We start from the raw sequence: 21,041 nt of genomic DNA, 5'->3' as shown, positions 1-21,041 counted from the left end.
AAATATATCTAACTCCTTCTTGAATATATTTAATGAATTGGCCTCTACTGCCTTCTGTGGTAGAGAATTCCACAGGTTCACCACTCTCTGGGTGAAGAAATCCCTCCTCATTTCTGTCCTAAATGGCTTACCCCTTATCCTTAGACTGTGACCCCTGGTTCTGGACTCCCCGACCATCGGGAACATCCTTCCTGCATCTAGTCTGTCTAGTCTGTCTAAATTCAGGAGAAACTTCTTTACCCAGAGAGTGTTTAGGTCGTGGAACTCGCTGCCACGTGGAGTGGTTGAGGGGAATGACATAGATGCATTTTGAAAGAAAGGCTTGCATTTATATGGCACCTGTCACGACCTCAGAATGCCCCAAAGTGTTTACAGCCAATATAGTACTTTTTGAAGTGTAGTCATAGAAACATAGACTCAGAAATTTACAGCACGGAAGGAAGCTATTCGGCCCATTGTGTCCGTGCCGGTCAACAAAGAGCTATCCAGCCTAATCCCACTTCCCAGCTCTTGGTCCACAGCCTTGTAGGCCACAGCCCTCAAGTGTACATCCAAGTCCTTTTTGAATGTGGCGAGGGTTTCTGCCTCTACCACCCTTTCAGGCAGTGAGTTCCAGACTCCCAGCACCTTCTAGGTGAAAACATTTCCCCTCAAATCCCCTCTAAACCTCCGACCACTTACTTTAAATCTATGCCCCTTGGTTGTTGACCCCTCTGCCAAGGGAAACAGCTCCTTCCTGTCCACTCTATCTAGGCCCCTCATAATATTATACACCTCAATTAGGTCTCCCCTCAGCCTCCTCGGTTCCAAAGAAAACAACCCCAGCCTCGCCAATCTTTCCTCATAGCTAAAATTGCCCAGCCCAGGCAACATCCTTGTAAATCTCCTCTGCACCCCTTCTAGTGCAATCACATCCTTCCTGTAATGTGGTGCCCAGAACTGCACGCAGTATTCTAGCTGAGGCCTAACTAGTGTTTTATACAGTTCAAGCATAACCTCCCTGCTCTTATATTCTATGCCTCAGCTAATAAAGGCAACCACCCTGTCTGCCTTCTTAAGCACCTTATCTACCTGTCCTGCTACCTTCAGGGATCTGTGGACATGCAATCCAAGGTCCTTCTGTTCCTCTGCACTTCTCAGTGTCCTACCACCAATAACCTGCTCACTGATGCCCAGTTTGGGTTCTGCCAAGACCACTCGGCTCCCGACCTCATTGCAGCCTTGGTCCAAACATGGACAAAGGAGCTGAATACCAGAGGTGAGGTGAGAATGGCTGCCCTTGACATCAAGGCAGCATTTGACCGAGCATGGCATCAAGGAGCCCTAGTAAAACTGAAGTCAATGGGGATCGGGGGGAAAACTCTCCACTGGCTGGAATATACCTAGCACAAAGGAAGATGTTTGTGGTGGTTGAAGGTCAAACATCACAGCCCCAGGACATCACTGCAGGAGTTCCTCAGGGCAGTGTCCCAGGCCCAACCATCTTCAACCGATCCATCAATGACCTTCCCTCCAACATAAGGTCAGAAATGGGGAAGTTCGCTGATGACTGCACAGTGTTCAGCGCCATTCACAACTCCTCAGATAATGAAGTAGTCCATGCCCGCATGCATCAAGACCTGGACGACGTTCAGGCTTGGGCTGATAAGTGGCAGGTAACATTCGTGCCACAGAAGTGCCAGGCAATGACTGTCTCCAACAAGAGAGAGTCTAACCACCTTCCCTTGACAATCAATGGCATTACCATTGCTGAATCCCCCACCATCAACATCATGGGGGGTCATCATTGACCAGCAACTTAACTGGACCAGCCACATAAATACTGTGGCAACAAGAGCAGGTCAGAGGCTGGGTATTCTGCGGTGAGTGTCTCACCTCCTGACTCCCCAAAGCCTTTCCACCATCTACAAGGCACAAGTAAGGAGTGTGATGGAACACTCTCCACTTGCCTGGATGAGTGCAGCTCCAACAACACTCAAGAAGCTCGACATCATCCAGGACAAAGCAGCCCACTTGATTGGCACCCCATCCACCACCTTAAACATTCACTCCCTCCACCACCGGCGTACCGTGGCTGCAGTGTGTACCATCTACAAGATGCACTGCAGCAACTTGCCAAGGCTTCTTTGGAAGCATCTCCCAAACCCGCGACCTCTTCCGTCTAGAAGGACAAGGGCAGCAGGCGCATGGGAACACCACCACCTCCAAGTTCCCCTTCAAGTCACACACCCTCCTGACTTAGAAGTATATCGCCGATCCTTCAACGTCGCTGGGTCAAAATCCTGGAACTCCCTGCCTAACAGCACTGTGGGAGTACCTTCACCACATGGACTGCAGCGGTTCAAAAAGGCAGCTCACCACCACCTTCTCAAGGGCAATTAGGGATGGGCAATAAATGCTGGCCTTGCCAGCGATGCCCACATTCTCATTAACAAATTTTTAAAAAATATTGTGTATTCCCTTGCCTTGTTAGCCCTCCCCAAATGCATTACCTCGCATCCTCAGTAAGCTCCCTGCTGGAGTGGAACTAATCTACAGAACAAATGGGAAACTGTTCAGCCTCTGTCGCCTCCAGTCCCGATCCAAGGTCGTCCCATCCTCTGTCATTGAATTACAGTATGCAGACGATGCTTGTGTCTGCAAACACTCGGAGGTCGAGCTCCAAACCATCGTCAACACCTTCACCGAAGCTTACGAGAGCATGGGCCTTACACTAAACATCCGTAAGACAAAGGTCCTCTACCAACCTGCCCCCGCCACACAGTACTGTCCCCCGATTATCAAATACCATGACGAGGACTTGGACAACGTGGACCACTTTCCATACCTCGGGAGCCTACTGTCAACAAGGGCAGACATCGATGACGAAGTCCAACACTGCCTTCAGTATGCCAGTGCAGCCTTCGGTCGCCTGAGGAAGAGAGTGTTTGAAGACCAGCACCTCAAACCTGGCACCAAGCTCATGGTCTACAGGGCAGTAGTGATACCAAAAGGCATTTGACAAGGTGCCACACAAAAGATTATTGCTTAAGATAAAAAATCATGGGATTGGGGGTAATATTCTGGCATGGATAGAGGATTGGCTATCTAACAGAAGGCAGAGAGTTGGGATAAATGGTTCATTCTCAGACTGGCAATCAGTAACTAGTGGTGTTCCGCAGGGGTCAGTGCTGGGTCCCCAACTCTTTACAATCTATATTAACGATTTGGAGGAGGGGACCGAGTGTAACATATCAAAGTTTGCAGATGATACTAAGATGGGGGGAAAGTAGTGAGTGAGGAGGACATAAAAAACCTTCAAGGGGACATAGACAGGCTAAGTAAGTGGGCAGAGATTTGGCAGATGGAATACAATACTGGAAAGTGTGAGGTTATGCACTTTGGCAGGAAAAATCGTAGAGCAAGTTATTATCTTAATGGCAAGAAACTGGAAAGTACTGAAGTACAAAGGGATCTGGGGGTCCTGGTGCACGAAACTCAAAAGGTTAGTATGCAGGTGCAGCAAGTGATTAAGAAGGCCAATGGAATGTTGGCTTTCATTGCTAGGGGTATAGAATATAAAAATAGGGAGGTATTGCTTCAGTTGTACAAGGTATTGGTGAGACCGCACCTGGAATACTGCGTACAGTTTTGGTGTCCATACTTAAGAAAGGACATACTTGCTCTCGAGTCAGTACAAAGAAGGTTCACTCGGTTAATCCCGGGGATGAGGGGATGGACATATGAGGAGAGGTTGAGTAGATTGGGACTCTACTCATTGGAGTTCAGAAGAATGAGAGGCGATCTTATTGAAACATATAAGATTGTGAAGGGGTTGGATCGGGTGGATGCGGGGAAGATGTTCCCGGTGATGGGTGAAACTAGAACTAGGGGGCATAGTCTTAGAATAAGGGGCTGCTCTTTCAAAACTGAGATGAGGAGGAACTACTTCACTCAGAGGGTGGTAGGTCCATGGAATATGCTGCCCCAAAAAGCTGCAGAAGCTACATCATTACATAAATTTAAAACAGAAATAGACAGTTTCCTAGAAGTAAAGGGAATTAAGGGTTATGGGGAGCGGGCAGGAATTTGGACATGAGTCTAGGTTCGGAATGGTCATGGCCCTGTGGGTAGCGGAGCGGGCCCAGGGGCCGTGTAGCCTGATCCTGCTCCTATTTCGTGTGTCTAATTCTGTTAGATTCAGGAGATGGTTCTGTGATAGTGGTTTGGCGGTTAGGATCAGATCAGCCATGATCTTATGGAATGGCGGAGCAGGCTCGAGGGGCCGATTGGCCTACTCCTGCTCCTATTTCTTATGTTCTTATGTTCTTATGTTCCTGTATGCCTCAGAGACATGGGCCATGTACAGCAGGCACTTCAAAGCACTGGAGAGGTACCACCAACGCTGCCTCCGCAGATCCTGCAAATCCATTGGCAGGATAGGCGCACCGACGTCAGTGTTCTTGCTCAGGCCAACATCCCCAGCATCGAAGCTTTGACCACGCTTGATCAGCTCCGATGAACGGGTCACATTGTCCGCATGCCCGATACGAGACTCCCAAAACAAGTGGAGCTCCGACACGGCAAGAGAGCCCCAGGTGGGCAGAGGAAATGCTTCAAGGACATCCTCAAAGTCTCCTTGAAAAAGTGCAACATCCCCACCAACACCTGGGAATCCCTGGCCCAAGACCGCTCTAAGTGGAGGAGAAGCATCCGGGAAGGCGCCGAACACCTCGAGTCTCTTCGCCGGGAGCAAGCGGAAGCCAGCGCAAACAGTGGAAGGAATGCACATCAACCCAAGCACCCCACCCACCCGCCCCTTCAACCACCGTCTGCCCCACCTGCGACAGAGACTGTAGGTCCTGCATTGGACTCATCAGTCACCTGAGAACTCATTTTTAGTGTGGAAGCAAGTCATCATCGGTTCCGAGGGACTGCCTAAGAGAGATCTCGCACTTGTCCGGATTGAATTCCATTTGCCACTGTTCTGCCCATCTGACCAGTCCACTGATATCTTCCTGCAGTCTGCAGCTTTCTTCTTCATTATCCACCACATGGCCTATTTTTGTATTGTCCGCAAACTTCTTAATCATACCCCCTACGTTCAAGTCTAAATCATTGATATATACCACAAAAAGCTAGGGACCCAGTACTGAGCTCTGCGGAACCCCATTGGAAACAGCCTTCCAGTCACAAAAACACCCATCGACCATAATCCTTTGCTTCTGACTTCTGAGCCAATTTTGGATCCAACTTGCCACTTTGCCTTGGATCCCACGGGCTTTTACATTCGTGACCAGTCTGCCATGTGGGACCTTATCAAATGCCTTGCTAAAATCCATATACACTACATCAAACGCACAACTCTCATTGACCCTCCTTGTTACCTCCTCAAAAAATTCAATCAAGTTAGTCAGACACGATCTCCCCTTAACAAATCCAGCCTGACTGTCCTTGATTAATCGGTGTCTTTCTAAATGAAGATTTATCCTGTCCCTCAGAATTTTATCCAATAATTTTCCCACCACCAAGGTTAGGCTGACTGGCCTGTAATTACTCGGTCTATCCCTTTCTCCTTTTTTAAACAATGGTATGACATTAGCAGTCCTCCAGTCCTCCAGCACCACACCTGTAGTCAGAGAGGATTGGAAAATGATGGTCAGAGCCTCTGCTATTTCCTTTCTTGCTTCTCTTAACAGCCTGGGATACATTTCATCCGGGCCTGGGGATTTATCCACTTTCAAAGATGCTAAACCCCTTAATACTTCCTTTCTCACTATGTTTATTTCATCTAATATTTCACACACCTCCTCCCTGATTGCAATGTCTGCATCGTCCCTCTCTTTTGTGACAACAGATGCAAAGTATTCATTAAGGGCCATACCTACGTCACTGTTGTAATGCAGGAAACACGGCAGCCAATTTGTGCACAGCAAGCTCCCACAAACAGCAACGTGATAATGAGCAGATAATCTGTTTTAGTGAGGTCGATTGAGGGATAAATATTGGCCAGGACACCAGGGAGAACTCCCCTGCTCTTTTTCGAAATAGCGCCACGGGATCTTTCACGTCCACCTGAGAGGGCAGACGGGGCCTCGGTTGAACGTCTCATCCGAAAGATGGCGCCTAAGTGTCAGCCTAGATTTTTGTGCTCAAGTCTCTGGAGTGGGACTTGAACCTACAACCTTAATTTAAGGGGAAGCTAGATAAGCACATGAGGGAGAAAGGAATGGAAAGATATGTTGATAGGGTTATAGATGCAGTAGGGTGGGAGGCGATTCGTGTGGAGCATAAACACCAGCATAGACCAGTTGGGCCGAATAGCCTGTTTCTGTGCTGCAAGTACTATGAATTCTATCTTCCCGCCCAAACCTTGCTGGTATGCTTCAGGCCTTTCGCAACCAGTGGGCACCGCAGGGTATAGAGTGTCTTATAATCACTGAAAACAACATTATGATTCAGTTGGGCAGTTACCATTTGCTTTTGTTGGGATTTATTTTTGCTTATATTGAGTGTCTTTTAGGTTGATTAGACCATATGTTTCTTATATTCATGGTGCCCTAAAAGGGGAAGTTGTTCTGCTGATTCTTGTTTGATGAGACTAGGGCAACCCTTATTGGCCCATGAAAATAGGCCCAAGCCTCCAGTCTGGAACGGGGAACAGATAGCTCGTTAATGCAGTAGCCGAGAGCCAGATCTGTAAAGATCTGTGTGTCCCCGATTCCAGATGACTTGGAATCCAGCCACCAGTCTGACTGGCTGGTCAACAGAAAATATTATTCCAGAAGAGGCTCAAATTCTCAGATGTTTAACTGTTTGAGGTTTTACATTTAAAAAGTGCCTGCTTCAGATTCAAATTGCCATGAGTGTGTGCGAGCAGGTACAAACAGCTACGTGATAATGACCAGAAAATCTGTTTTAGTGATGTTGATTGAGGAATAAATATTGGTCAAGACACCAGGGACAACTCCCCTGCTCTTCTTCAAAATAGTACCACAGGATCTTTTACACCCACCTGAGAGAACAGACGGGCCTCAGTTTAACATCTCATCTCAAAGAGAGCACCTACTGACAGTGCAGCACTCCCTCAGCACTGGAGTGTCAACCTAGATTAGTGCACGCAAGTCCCTAGAGTGGGACTTGTACCTACAACCTTCTGGCTCAGAGACCAGAGCACTATTAACTGAGCCACAGCTGACTACACATATAGCACCCTTCATAAACGCAGAATGTCCCAAAGAGCTATACAGCTAATCATAAAATGATACAGCACAGAGGGTACCATTCAGCCCATTGTGCCTGAGCTATCCAATATAATCCCACTCCCCTGCTCATTCTCCATAGCTCTGTAATTTTTTTCTTTCAAGTATTTATCCAATTCTCTTTTGAATGAAGTAAGAGTGGGACTTGAACCCACAACCTTCTGACTCAGAAGTAAGCGTGCTACCCACTTTTTTTTTTAATATTATACTTTATTGAACATTAAGAACATTTACAACATCGTGATCATTGCATTGTATGATACAAATCAATTCCACCGCTCTGCACAGCCATTCTGCCACCACATTTTAACATCAAAACATGAAGATTAATTTGTCGGCCAGAGGGTGAGCGGGAGAAGCAGGCCACCGCACGTGGAGCCGAGCCGGCAACAGTGAGGAGGACGGAGCGGCTGAGGGACATCGTGCTCCCACTGCCACTGGATGCCAAAGAATTGACTTGCTGAACACGGCGCTGTAAAAATAGCTGACGTGTCTCTGTGAGCTCCCACAGCTTTACTGTGGGAGTGATTGGGGAGTAAGCATTCCATTGTACTAGTTACATATGGCAAATAAAGAATCTTGAATCTTGAATCTTGAATCTTGAATCTTGAACCTTATATTAATCGATTGTACTTTAAAAAGAGTGCTACCCACTGAGCCACAGCTGACACAGATAATGTTGGCTTTTGGTAGGTTGTCTCCACTCATGTTTGGATTCTTCCAGATAAATGACTCTGCTGAAATCTATGTGTATGGGGCTCAGTGAGAGAGTGGAGATTTGAACCATGTCTCAGTCACATAACTTCGCCATTTTGAACTGCTAAACATCTTTCCCGATTGGCTGAAAAATTGCTAAACCGTGTTGGAGCGCTCATAGTGGTTCAATTCAAAAGAGAGATTAAAATCAGGGATGCTCAAGGGGCCAGAATTGGAGGAGTGCAGAGATCTTGGAGGGTTGTAGGGCTGGGGGAGGTTACAGAGATAGGGAAGGGCCATGGTATGCACCCAAGCAAAGGCAAATAACTTCCTACTATCCTGTAATAATGCAATATTTCAATTTCCCACACCTCAGAGTGAGATTGCTATTGACTCCATTCTCCTCTCTAGCCACTGGCTCAAGCTGATTCAGACCATTTGTAACCTTGGTGTTTGGTTTTACCCTGAACTGTGCTTTAAACCTCACCACTATTTCCACCTCTGTAACAGTACCCACTTCCTCTCCTATCTAAGCCCCTCTCCTGCTCAATGGTATTAAAGCTTTAAATGCAGAATTTTCCACAATCTCAGTGCACCTGATTTGAGGATTAAACCCAATAATTATGCTCCAAAAGATAAATTCCAAAATTGGGGCTAAACCAAATAGCCTTACTTCAGAGACTTGACCGCATAATCTAAACTGATACTTCAGTGCAGTACTGAGGGAGTGCTGCAGTGTCGGAGATGCCGTCTTTCGGATGAGACATTAAACCGAGGCCCCATCTGCCCTCTCAAGTGGGCGTGAAACATCCCATCGCACTATTCTAAGAAGAACAGGTGGGGGGGTGGGGGGTGGGGGGTGGGGGGTGGGGGGTCCCCTCAGCATCCTGGCCAACATTTATCCCTCAACCAACATCATTAAAACAGATTACCTGGTCATCTATCTCATTGCTGTTTGTGGGAACCTGCACAAATTGGCTGCTGCACTTCCCTAAATTACGGCAGTGACGACACTTCAAAAGTGTTTAATTGGCTTGTGAAGTGTTTGGGGATGTACCAAGGATGTGAAAGACGCTATAGAAATGCAATTTTTTCCTAAAACCTGGAAATGTCATAAACGACAAACTGCTTTCTGCAATGATGCTTTCCCTGTTTGGTCAGGGAGCATTTCACCCATCCCAATGATAAGATCCACTTAGAGCCCAACTTTAGTCCCCTGTAGAGATAGCTGAACAAAGTTCTGTTAGGGAGGAGGTGCTGAGGATGTGTCTAATGATGCATGTCAACTCGTCTTAGCAATATACTTAGTAAGACAGGCGTTACTGTACATCACTTAAATATCGTATTCATTTCTTCCAAAATTATTTTGTTGAATAAACACAATTAGAGCCAAAGTTTTCTGATTCCAAGCCTTTGTTTTATTATGACCCCAAAAGACATTTGGTTACTGCTGATATCGCCTGATTTTCTGACCTGAATTCAGGAAATAAAAACAGAAAATCAGGAGGACTGCACATGAGCATTATCGTTTATAATTATTGTTATTTTTGGCTGTTCTTCCACTTGTAACAAAGTGTGAATCCTGTTTATAGCTATTAAAAAAGTTTTATTAAAAAAATCCATGGAAAAGGGCATCTATTTTTATTCTTAATTTTTCCTGTGAAGTGTGTCCTATGATTTCACCAAGAGTGGGTGATATCTGATCAACCAATCACCTTCCCACCTTCTTGGCCAGGCAATCGTGCTCATCCTGGTAAGAGTCTAAAATACATTTTAAAACTGGGGTGGGGAGGAGGGAAAGTGGTTGCATCTGTCTGTTTGCCGAACACTTCATTTTGTTAAGTACCTCACCGGCCACCATCGCTGTCATTGCCTGAGCACACAGGCCGAGAAATTGGATCACACTGCGCCCATTATATAGGCATAAAATGGCTACCCTAGGGTCCAATATGGCAGGCAGTGTGCATGTGCTCAATTAGCACTAGAAGTGCGCCGCCCGCCATATTGGTTAGGGCTCCTGAATGATGGTGGAGCCCAGCATGCGAGTGCAAAAGACAAGGCTGAAGCATTTGCAACCATCTTCAGCTAGAAGTGCCAAGTGGATGATCCATCTCGGCCTCCTCCTGAGGTCCCCACCATCACAGCAGCCAGTCTTCAGCCAATTCGATTCACTCCACGCGATATCAAGAAAAGGCTGAGCGCACTGGATACAGTAAAGGCTATGGGCCCCGACAACATCCCGGCTGTTGTGCTGAAGAGTTGTGCTCCAGATCTAGCCACACCTCTAGCCAAGCTGTTCCAGTACAGCTACAACACTGGCATCTACCTGACAATGTGGAAAATTGCCCGGGTATGTCTTACCCACAAAAAGCAAGAAAAATCCAATTCAGCCAATTGCCGCCTCATCAGTCTACTCTCAATCATCAGCAAAGTGATGGAAGGTGTCGTCGGCAGTGCTATCAAGTGGCACTTACTTACCAATAACCTGCTCATCAATGCTCAGTTTGTGTTCCGTCAGGACCACTCAGCTCCAGACCCCATTACAGCCTTGGTCCAAACATGGACAGAAGAGCTGAATTCTAGAGGTGAAATGAGAGTGACTGTCATTGACATCAAGGCAGCATTTGACCGAGTGTGGCATCTAGTAAAATTGAAGTCAATGGGAATCAAGGGAAAGACTCTCCACTGGCTGGAGTCATACCTAGCACAAAGGAAGATGGTTGTGGTTGTTGGAGGTCAATCATCTCAACCCCAGGACATCACTGCAGGAGTTCCTCAGGGCAGTGTCCTAGGCCCAACCATCTTCAGCTGCTTCATCAATGACCTTCCCTCCATCATAAGGTCAGAAGTGGGGAGGTTTGCTGATGATTGCACAGTGTTCAGTTCCATTCACAACTCCTCAGATAATGAAGCAGTCCATGCCCGCATGCAGCAAGACCTGGACAACATTCAGTCTTGGGCTGACAAATGGCAAGTAACAGTTGCGCCACACAAGTGCCAGGCAATAACCATCTCCCCTTGACATTCAATGGCATTACCATCGTCGAATCCCCCACCATCAACATCCTGGGGGTCACCATTGACCAGAAACTTAACTGGACCAGCCACATAAATACTGTGGCCACAAGAGCAGGTCAGAGGCTGGGTATTCTGTGGCAAGTGTCTCACCTGCTGACTCCCCAAAGCCTTTCCACCATCTACAAGGCACAAGTCAGGAGTGTGATGGAATACTCTCCACTTGCCTGGATGAGTGCAGCTCCAACAACATTCAAGAAGCTCGACACCATCCAGGACAAAGCAGCCCGCTTGATTGGCACCCCATCCACCACCTTAAACATTCACTCCCTCCACCACCGGCATACCGTGGTTGCCATGTGCACCATCTACAAGATACACTGCAGCAACTCGCCAAGGCTTCTTCAACAGCACCTCCCAAACCCATAACCTCTACCACCTAAAAGGACAAGGGCAACAGGCGAATGGGAACACCACTATCTCCAAATTCCCCTCCAAGTCACACAACATCCTGACTCGGGAGTATATCGCCATTCCTTCATCGTCGCTGGGTCAAAATCCTGGAACTCCCTCCCTAACAGCACTGTGGGAGTACCTTCACCACACGGACTGCAGCGGTTCATGAAAGTGGCTCACCACCACCTTCTCAAGGGCAATTAGGGATGGGCAATAAATGCTGGCAAATCAGGGGCCCAATGCCTGTTTTGGACCCCTTTGCGAAACTGAACTGCGAATGGCTGCAGCCTGTGTTGTGTGTGCTATGGTCGGTTTCTTCCAGTGCTCAGCAGTCAAACCAGCAATCCTTAAAGGGACCGCTGGAGGCTGCCACCCGAAAGGTTAGCTAAAAGTTTTTTTTTTTAAAACTTATGTTATTGTGGAGCTGAGAGGAGCAGGGGTATTCCTCCTGGCTCCACTTTAAAACTGTGGGCTGCTGCTGGCCCCAAGACTTCCCCCCCTCCGGATTCTCCTGCGGCCTTAGATGCCAGCCGACCTTGTCGCTCCTACGCAACCAACGAGCTGCTACTGGGGCCACGAATGACACCTGCAGCTCGCCGGCTCTATATTAATGTGACACGCAAACCGAGTCTCATGAGCCACACTCAGCGTGCACCAATTCGGGCACGATCCAATTTTTAGGCCGCAGATTCTATTCTGGGTAGATTTGACAGTCTCTTCAGTTGGCCTGTTTGTCCTTGGTGTCCACTTGTGTCTGATAACGCTCCTATGAAGCACCTTGGGATGGTTTCCTACGTTAAAGGCACTTCATAAATGCAAGTTCTTGTTGTTACAGGAAACTCTCAATTTACCGGCACCTAAATAACCGGAAACCTCTGTTAACCGGCAAAATTCAGGAGTAGGTTCAGGTAAGTTTTACTTCATATTTGTGGCCGTTCCTGGATCTGTGGCCGTGTAACCGGGGTTCCTGCACCTGTTGCTGTGCAACAGGGACGCTTGGTCTGTGGCCTGGGTTCCTGCACCTGTTGCCATGCAACAGGGACGCCTGGATCTGTGGCCGTGTACGGGGCTCTCGTACCTTTTACTATACCTCTCTGTAATCCGGACTTTTTGATAAACCGGCACCACGCCAGTCCCTTCGGTGCCGGATAAAAAAGAGTTTCCTGTAGTTAATCAGTGTAGCACATGTCTTATAGAATCATCGAAACTTACAGCACAGAAGGAGGCCATTCGGCCCGTCGTGCCTGTGCCGGCTCTTTGAAAGATCAGTCGTGCTCAGTCCCGCACTCCCGCTTTTTGTTCTTAGCCCTGTAAGTTCCTCATCCTCGAGTACCTGTTTAACTCCCTTATAAAATTACTTATGCAGTATGCATCTCTAACGTTCAGTGGGATATGGAACTGGTTATTTCTAGCTGCTAAAATAAAATACAAAAGTAAAATACTGCGGATGCTGGAAATCTGAAATAAAAACAGAAAATGCTGGAAATACTCAGCAGGTCAGGCAGCATCTGTGGAGAGAGAAACAGAGTTAACGTTTCAGGTTGAAGACCCTTCGTCAGAGTTCTGACTCCAACTTTTTCTAGTTCTGACGAAGGGTCATCGACCTGAAACGTTAACTTCGTTTCTCTCTCTACAGATGCTGCCTTCCAGCATTTTCTGTTTTTATTGCTAAAATAAAATGCCTGCTTGGGGCGGGGGAAGGGGGGGGGGAGGGGGGGAGAAACACTTTCAATTTTAAAGTACATCCCCCTCCCAGAGAAAAAGTAAAAATAGTCGGATCCCCTTGGATGCTGAGCATCTGTCTTATATTGACACAGTAGGATAAACGTTCAGGAGTAGGAAAGATGTAGTTCTCCACATGGCACACTGCTGGAGATGAACCCATTGGATAAGTTGTACTTTTCTCATTGGGCAATTCAACAGAGCATTAAGGCAGCTGGGGGGGGTCACACAAATAGATATGTTTAACAATCATTGTTTGCACTCTCTCCATGGAGAGTAATGATGTATTCTGCTCGGCACGTGTCACTCCCCTTTCAAAGTTATATGTATTATTTTGCTGTGACGATATTATCAGCTAAAGTGCACATTTGCCCAGTGTGTGTAACATGTATTATGTGCCATTTCTATAAGCTGTCAATTGACTGGAATTCAAAGAAAGGCTTCCGACATCACTGCTTTCGGCATCTGTATCATGTGCCTGGGTAGTGCAGTAGTCGAGAGCAACCCCACATGTGTTCTGCTGCCTAATGAATTAAGAATAGGAGTCAACTGAATACAATCTAAAAAAAACAGCAGGTACATCAAAAAAACAAACCAAGTACTATCAGAATGAAACCTGCACCTTGGATGAGAATTCACATTTGCACACTGATCCAACACTTGTATGTGGTAATAAATTGACTTTAGCAATTCGATTTCAGAAACAGGAACCTGCAGAGGGAATTTGTAGGGAGACAGTGCTGTTCCAATGTGGAGTGCCACAGACGGAGAATCAACAACAGCAATAACAACTTGCATTTATATAGAACCTTTAACATAGTAACTGACATAAGAAAATTACTCGGCACTTGGTCTGAGTATTAAACAAGGCTTTAATCAACTGTTTTTCAACATGGAGATCTAGTTGTCCTTCACTAGTTCCTGTTAAAGAATGTCCTGCACAAGCTGGGCCCATGCCCAAGTATTTATACTCTCCCTGGACAGCGCCACCAGCAGGCTGCCCAGTATTACTTAATAAGTCATTTCCACATGAATGACAAGATTCATGTCAGTGACCATTAACCTTTTACCAAGCCAAAGATGGAGACATTAGGACAGGTCTCAATGCACTGACTCCCTGTTCAATGAATTCCTGAACTAGGATAACATTTGCATTTTAAAAAATTATTTGTTGACGGGATGTGGGCGTCACTGGCAAGGCCAGCATTTATTGCCCATCCCTAATTGCTTCTGAAGAACTGAGTGACTTGTTAGGCCACCTCAGAGGGCAATTAAGAGTCAACCACATTGTTATGGGTCTGGAGTCACATATAGGCCAGACCAGGTTCCTTCCCAAAAGGACATTAGTGAAACAGATGGGTTTCTTACAACATTTCATGGTCACCATTACTAATTTTTTATTCCATTTTTATTTAACTGAACTTAAATTCCCCAGCTTCAATCGTGGGATTTGAACTCACGTCACACAGATCAATTAGCCCAAGCCTCTGGATTACTAATCCAGTAATATAACCACTGTGCTACCTTTCCCATCTACTACCATTCCCATCTACTACCTTTCACACCATTACGGCATCCCAAAGTGCTTCACAGCCAATTAGTTGTTTCTGTGAAGACTAGTCACTGCTGTTATATAGGCAAATAAGGCATGCAATTTTGCATGCAGCAAAGTCCCGCAAATAGCAATCAATTAAATGACCAGTTAATCTGCTTTGGTCATGTTGATTGAGGGACAATTGTCATCCCAGGCACTTCCCCAGCTCTTCTTTGAACAGTTCTGTGGAACCTTGTACATCTACCTGAACAGGCAGACAGAGGCTTAGTATGGTGTCTCATCCGAAAGGCTGAGCCTCCAACGATGCAGCACTCCCTCAGTACAGTATCGAAGGAGCAGCTCAGATTATGTGCTCAAGCCCTACAGTGGGGCTTGAACATTTGACTTCCTGAGCCAAGCTGCCACTTAGAGGAAAGCTGGGAGGCGTGTTAAACCAGGGCACTCAATGTACATTGGCCTGGACATAGGTCACGTGTCCACTTATCCGTCGGGAGAATGTTACATGATTTAGGAGACTGAAAGAAGGGGAAAGAATGAATGAGAATGGGGGAGGGAGAAGGGTAACCTGTACAACACAGCTCAGTGAAGTAAAGTTAATCAAAGCAGATTTTGCTGGAAGTTGAGAGTCACATGTTTGCTATCCAGGCAAAAGGATATGAGGCCACCTAGGGTTGCAATGCAGCTGGGGAACAACAAATTTTAATAAAAAAAGAAACAGCTAGCTGATAACAGCTATTTAATCAATGTATTAATATGGACAATCCATACATGGTACAAACATATATTTGGGAGGAGCCTGCACTTGCCAGACTTTCTGTTAAAGTTGCAATGTTGCGCAATGCAGATGGCTCAATTGGTAACTGCACTGGTCACTGTGAAACTGAACCTCCAGATTTGATCCCGGTCTTTGCTTAGTCAGTCCAGAGATGTTGACACCTTTTGTAATACCCCCAACCATTGGCCACAGCATCGGCATTAAAAGAAAGAAAGCATTTATGTAGCACTTTTCACAACCTCAGAATGCCCCAAAGCACTTTACAGCCAATGAAGTACTTTTGAAATGTAGTCACTGTTGTGATATAGGTATCACACAGCACACAAGATCCCACAAACAGCAATGTGATAATGACCAGATAATCTGTTTTAGTGATGCTGATTGAGGGATAAATATTGGCCGGGACACCGGGGAGAACTCCCCTGCTCTTCTTCGAAATAGCGCCATGGGAGACGGGGCCTCGGTTTAATGTCTCATCTGCAAGACAGCAACTCCGACAGTGCAGCACTCCCTCAGTTGATGTGTCAGCCTGGATTATGTCCTCAAGTTCCTGGAGTGGGACTATGAACCCAGAATCTTCTGTCCCAGAGGTGAGAGTGCTACCCACTGAGCTAATGCTGGCCTGAGCCAGGGAAGGGAGTTATCAGCTCCACATTGCTGCCCAACGACTCCTGCTGGAAAGTCTACCTGTGTGGATATCGACTGGGCTCAACTTAGATGTGTTACCCCCTCCCCTCTTGTGGTAGAACAGCATGCCAATACTTATCATGTAGGCAGATATGTGTCAGCTGGGGCTCAGTGGGTAGCACTCTCGCCTCTGAGTCACAAGGTTGTGGGTTCATAGTCCCACTCCAGAGACTTGAGCACAAAAATCTAGGCTGACACCGCAGTGCAGTACTGAGGGAGTGCTGCACTATCAGAGGTGCCGTCTTTCAGATGAGACGTTAAACCGAGGCCCCGTCTGCTCTCTCAGGTGGACATAAACGGTCCCATGACACTATTTTGAAGAAGAGCAGGCGAGTTATCCCCGGTGTCCTGGCCAATATTTATCCCTCAATCAACGTCACTAGAACAGATTATCTGGTCATTATCACATTGCTGTTTGTGGGAGCTTGCTGTGTGAAAATTGGCTGCCGCGTTTCCTACATTACAACAGTGACTGCACTTCAAAAGTACTTCATTGGCTGTAAAGCGCTTTGAGATGTCCCGAGGGGAGGTCGTGAAAAGCGCTATAAAAATGCAAGTCTTTTTCAATGACGACTTGGGTGAAGTAGTGGTAACCTGCTGGCACCTGTGAACTACATGCCAGCAACAGAGAGTGGCTTTTGGAGAAGAAAGGAACAGAGGTGGTAACACGTTGAATAATAAAAATGGAGGTGCTCATAATTATACAGCGACAACCAAAGAATACAACCTGTGAAATTTGTTTTGGTCTCTAAAGTTATTCTTTATGAAGATATTTCATTTTTTGCAGCAGAGGTTGATATCCATAACACGCAGTTTGCGTATTTACTCTGGGTGACCTCTGCTCTTCACCTCCAACTCCCGGCTAGGTGATTGGCAGGAACCCGGGGGCAAAGGGCAGAGGTCAACATGTTACTGATATCACTCTCTGCTCCAAAAAGGTAAATATCTTCAAAAAGAACAGCACTGACAGTCAAAACAAATTTCACATGCTGGCCTCTTTAGCTGCTCCCGTAACTTTATTTTCCCAATATTACTCCCCTCCTCCGCTGAGGGTGAGGACTCATGCTGGGGTACGCATCCCTGGGCACCAGCGGCTCTCATCTCAGTGGCCTTTCTTCAAGATTAAGTGGTTTACTACGGGATACTTCATAGCCAAGCCCGGTCCAATCCTGACATCCACACACACGCAGGGGTCATTGGAGGTGGGGGAATGTTACAATTGGTCTCTTTAGCTCACAGGTCAACTGTAACATCCCCAGCTCCACCCTTGAAGTTTGGGATATCCAACATGCAGCTTAATTCCATTCTCATTCAGTGTTTTTTATTTTTGAGTTCGAGTAGGTGGGCCTTTTTATCTCAACAGATTTCTATCTACCTGTCATCCAATTTCTATATTTTTCTGTATTTGGTGACTAATTGTGTGGCTTTCAGAAGGGAGTTGGATAAGTACCTGAAGGAAAAAAATGTGCAGGGCTACGGGGAAAGGGCGGGGGAGTGGGACTGGCTGAGGTGCTCTTGCAGAGAACCGGCAAGGGCTCGACGGGCCGAATGGCCTCCTCCTGTGCTGTAACCATTCTATGATTAGCGAATGTTTTCTGCCAGGATGTTTTCTTTTGGTAGCTGATCGTCTAACTTTCGGAAGTTGACACAGGGAGATCCCTGGGGGGTGTTGCAATATTTCCAACAGGTTTCTGGGAGTGTGGCAATATTTCTAGCAGATCTCTGGCAGAGTGGTAAAATTTCAGTGGGATCCCCACACAGAAAAGTTTGAAAACTATTGTGTTACAAACACACTGAACACTCAAGTTGCATCGATACACATCATTGTATCATTTTTATGTGATATATTGCGATTAAAATAATTCCCCCCAAAATTTCCCACTTCACTTAAGGCATTGGGAGAAGATTTCCTTTGTTTATAATGAAGCTATAGCCATGAGTATAAAGAAGGTTGTTATCATTTCTCTTCAAGTAGCAGATTAAAATCTCTGTCCATTGTGTCAATTTAACCCCTTCTTTAAATGTAAGTAACTCACTTTGCAAAACCTAGGTTAATCCCTGATCCTGCTCCACATTCACTAATGGAACGTGGCTTCAAAGGTGATGCACAGCGAGATCGGGAAAGGGAAACATGAGGTAAAAGAGAAAACCCAACAATGCTGGACGTCCGAAACAAAAATAAAATATTAACAGGAGTTCCGATGAAGAATCCCATCCTAAACACTAGCCCATCCTTCCTTTATTCAGATAGCGACTGCCCTGCTGCATGTTCCGTTTTAATTTAAGAAGTTAAATGTTTGGAGAACAATAAGGAATGACATTTTTTTTTACCCAAGAGAGAGGAAACAGAGTGCAGTACAGTACTACATTACAAAATCAATAGGAAATGCTAGTGGTATCTGAGGCTCACGTTTCCCACTCTTGACATGCATGTTTTCCTCCTCTAATGTCTGTCTGATTTATTTTTTCCCCCTTATCCCAATGCACTTTTGTGTGTTTTCCATTTTCAAATTGTGCACCTCTCAGAGATCACACACTGGGACTGGGCCTGTGCTGACTAAACAGATCTTATCTTGAAGATGCAGCCTTTGAGCTCCAGCTCCAGCTCCAGCTCTCACTCACTGTGTAGGGCAGATATTGATCACACCCTTCTCGGGAAAGGGAGCGTAAAAGCGGCATTTTCAGCAGCTCCCTTCTTTAAATGTGCGGAGGCTGCCTTCTCCAATGGCTCTGGGAGGGCTCCTCCCCCCCACCCCGCTATCACACATTGGTCGGTTTTACGTTCGAATTGACCAACCCGGTAGCTGAGACGAACAGAGCCACGGCCTGTGTTGAGGACAGAGGAATGTCGAGGGAACGCTGCTGGTGACAGGCGAGCTGGGCTGGTGTGAAGACGCCAAGAACATCTACCCGTGTCGCCTTCTGTAACACGATCTCTTTCGCATGCATGTGGTGTGACCGAATCGCGTTAGTCAAGACAGGTGCTGATTTTCGTTCCGCTGGAAATGTAGTTTAAACAAAAGTGGCTGTTGGGAGGTGGGGGGTGGAGGTGGGGGGGAGGTGGGAGTGGGTGTCGGGGGTGGTGGTGCTGCCCAATGACTGGGTAAATACACCACCTGGTGCGGTACTGAGACATACAGCTCTCGAATGTCCCGAGTGTGACCCCTGCTATATGCTGAATTCGCTGATCTCAGTCAGGAATGTTACAATTGTCCTCAGTGTATCTGGGCTGGCGGGGGAGGGTAGCGGAAATCAGTTTGGATTACTGCTCCTGATTGCCATCTGTTGAAAAGTGTGTGTGTGTGTGTGTGTGTGTGTGTGTGTGTGTGTGTGTGTGTGTGAGACGAGGACAGATTCAGACGTAGCCGTGATGTACCCCATGGTGGAAGAGCCTGCCGACTCTCTGGGGTCGATTTAAGGTCCGGGCGGGAACGTGTCCCAGCGAGCAGCAGGCAGGGAAGCCCAGACGAATTTGGCGGCCGGGCCTCATTGGCATTCCACTGACCGACTTCCCGTTAAAATCGGGCGGCCGGAGGGCACGGATCCCGGCACTAAGCTGAGGCTTCGGGGCGGAGGGGAGAGGGGCGGGATCTTACAACGATCAGATCACCTTTGGGGCAGGGAAGCTGGCGGGGCTTGTGGTGGTGGTGGGGGGTGGGGGGGGGGGGCGGTAGAGGAGACCTAAGGTTTACTTGTGGCACTTCTGTTTCTCCTGGCCCACGTGGAAACTCTTTTGAACAAACTTACATTTCTGGGCTATTATAAACCGACCTATTCTGACCTTTGATCCATTTCCCAACAGCTTTGACTGATGGGGGTGGGAAGCTGGTGGGTAAATACCACCCCCCACCCACTCAATTTTAACTGCCCAACCCCCCCTCCCCCCCAGCCTACTTTCTGTCAGGTGGGAGGGGTTAAAATTGCCCCCAGAGGGCTCCCGCTGAAGAATAGCCACCCAGAGACAAGGTATCGGATACCCATAAACCATGCCCCAGTATGTCACTGTCATTAGAAAAGCCAAGGAAAAAAAGAAAAATGGGGGGTGGTGTGGGGAAATAGCAGCCAGACCACTTAGTCCCTCCCCTTGACATTCAACGGCATTACCATCACCGAATCCCCCAACATCAACATCCTGGGGGTCACCATTGACCAGAAACTTAACTGGACCAGCCACATAAATACTGTGGCAACAAGAGCAGGTCAGAGGCTGGGTATTCTGCGGCAAGTGTCTCACCTCTTGACTCCCCAAAGCCTTGCCACCATCTACAAGGCACAAGTAAGGAGTGTGATGGAATACTCTCCACTTGCCTGGATGAGTGCAGCTGCAACAACACTCAAGAAGCTCGACACCATCCAGGACAAAGCAGCCCGCTTGATTGGCACCCCATCCACCACCTTAAACATGAACTCCCTCCACCACCGGCGCACCGTGGCTGCAGTGTGTACCATCTACAAGATGCACTGCAGCAACTCGCCAAGGCTTCTTCGGCATCACCTCCCAAACCCTCGACCTCTACCACCTAGAAGGACAAGGGCAGCAGGCGCATGGGAACACCGCCACCTCCAAGTTCCCCTCCAAGTCACACACCATCCTGACTTAGAAGTATATCGCTGATCCTTCATCGTCACTGGGTCAAAATCCTGGATCTCCCTCCCTAACAGCACTGTGGGAGTACCTTCACCGCACGGACTGCAGCGGTTCAAGAAGACGGCTCACCACCACCTTCTCAAGGGCAATTAGGGATGGGCAATAAATGCCGGCCCTGCCAGCGACGCCCACATCCCATAAACGAGTAATAAAAACAGAACGGGGCAAATCAAAAAACTGTTAAGTGCACCACGTTAACTGTTTAAATTGTTCTCATTGTCAAGTGTTCTAATTTGATAATTGTTC

The 21,041-nt window shown here is 47.1% G+C and overlaps 1 protein-coding gene across 1 annotated transcript in view; it reads right to left on the bottom strand.

The window, feature by feature from the left end:
* LOC147125331 (mastermind-like protein 2) overlaps positions 1-21,041 on the bottom strand; it is a 461,240-nt gene that overhangs the window by 133,161 nt on the left and 307,038 nt on the right. The window lies entirely within an intron of this gene.

The sequence above is a fragment of the Somniosus microcephalus genome, chromosome 1 (genome assembly GCF_052327205.1).
Source record: "Somniosus microcephalus isolate GS21.2 chromosome 1, FLI_Smic_1.0, whole genome shotgun sequence".
Lineage (NCBI taxonomy): Eukaryota > Metazoa > Chordata > Chondrichthyes > Squaliformes > Somniosidae > Somniosus > Somniosus microcephalus.
This window is presented reverse-complemented; position numbering and strand designations above follow the sequence as displayed.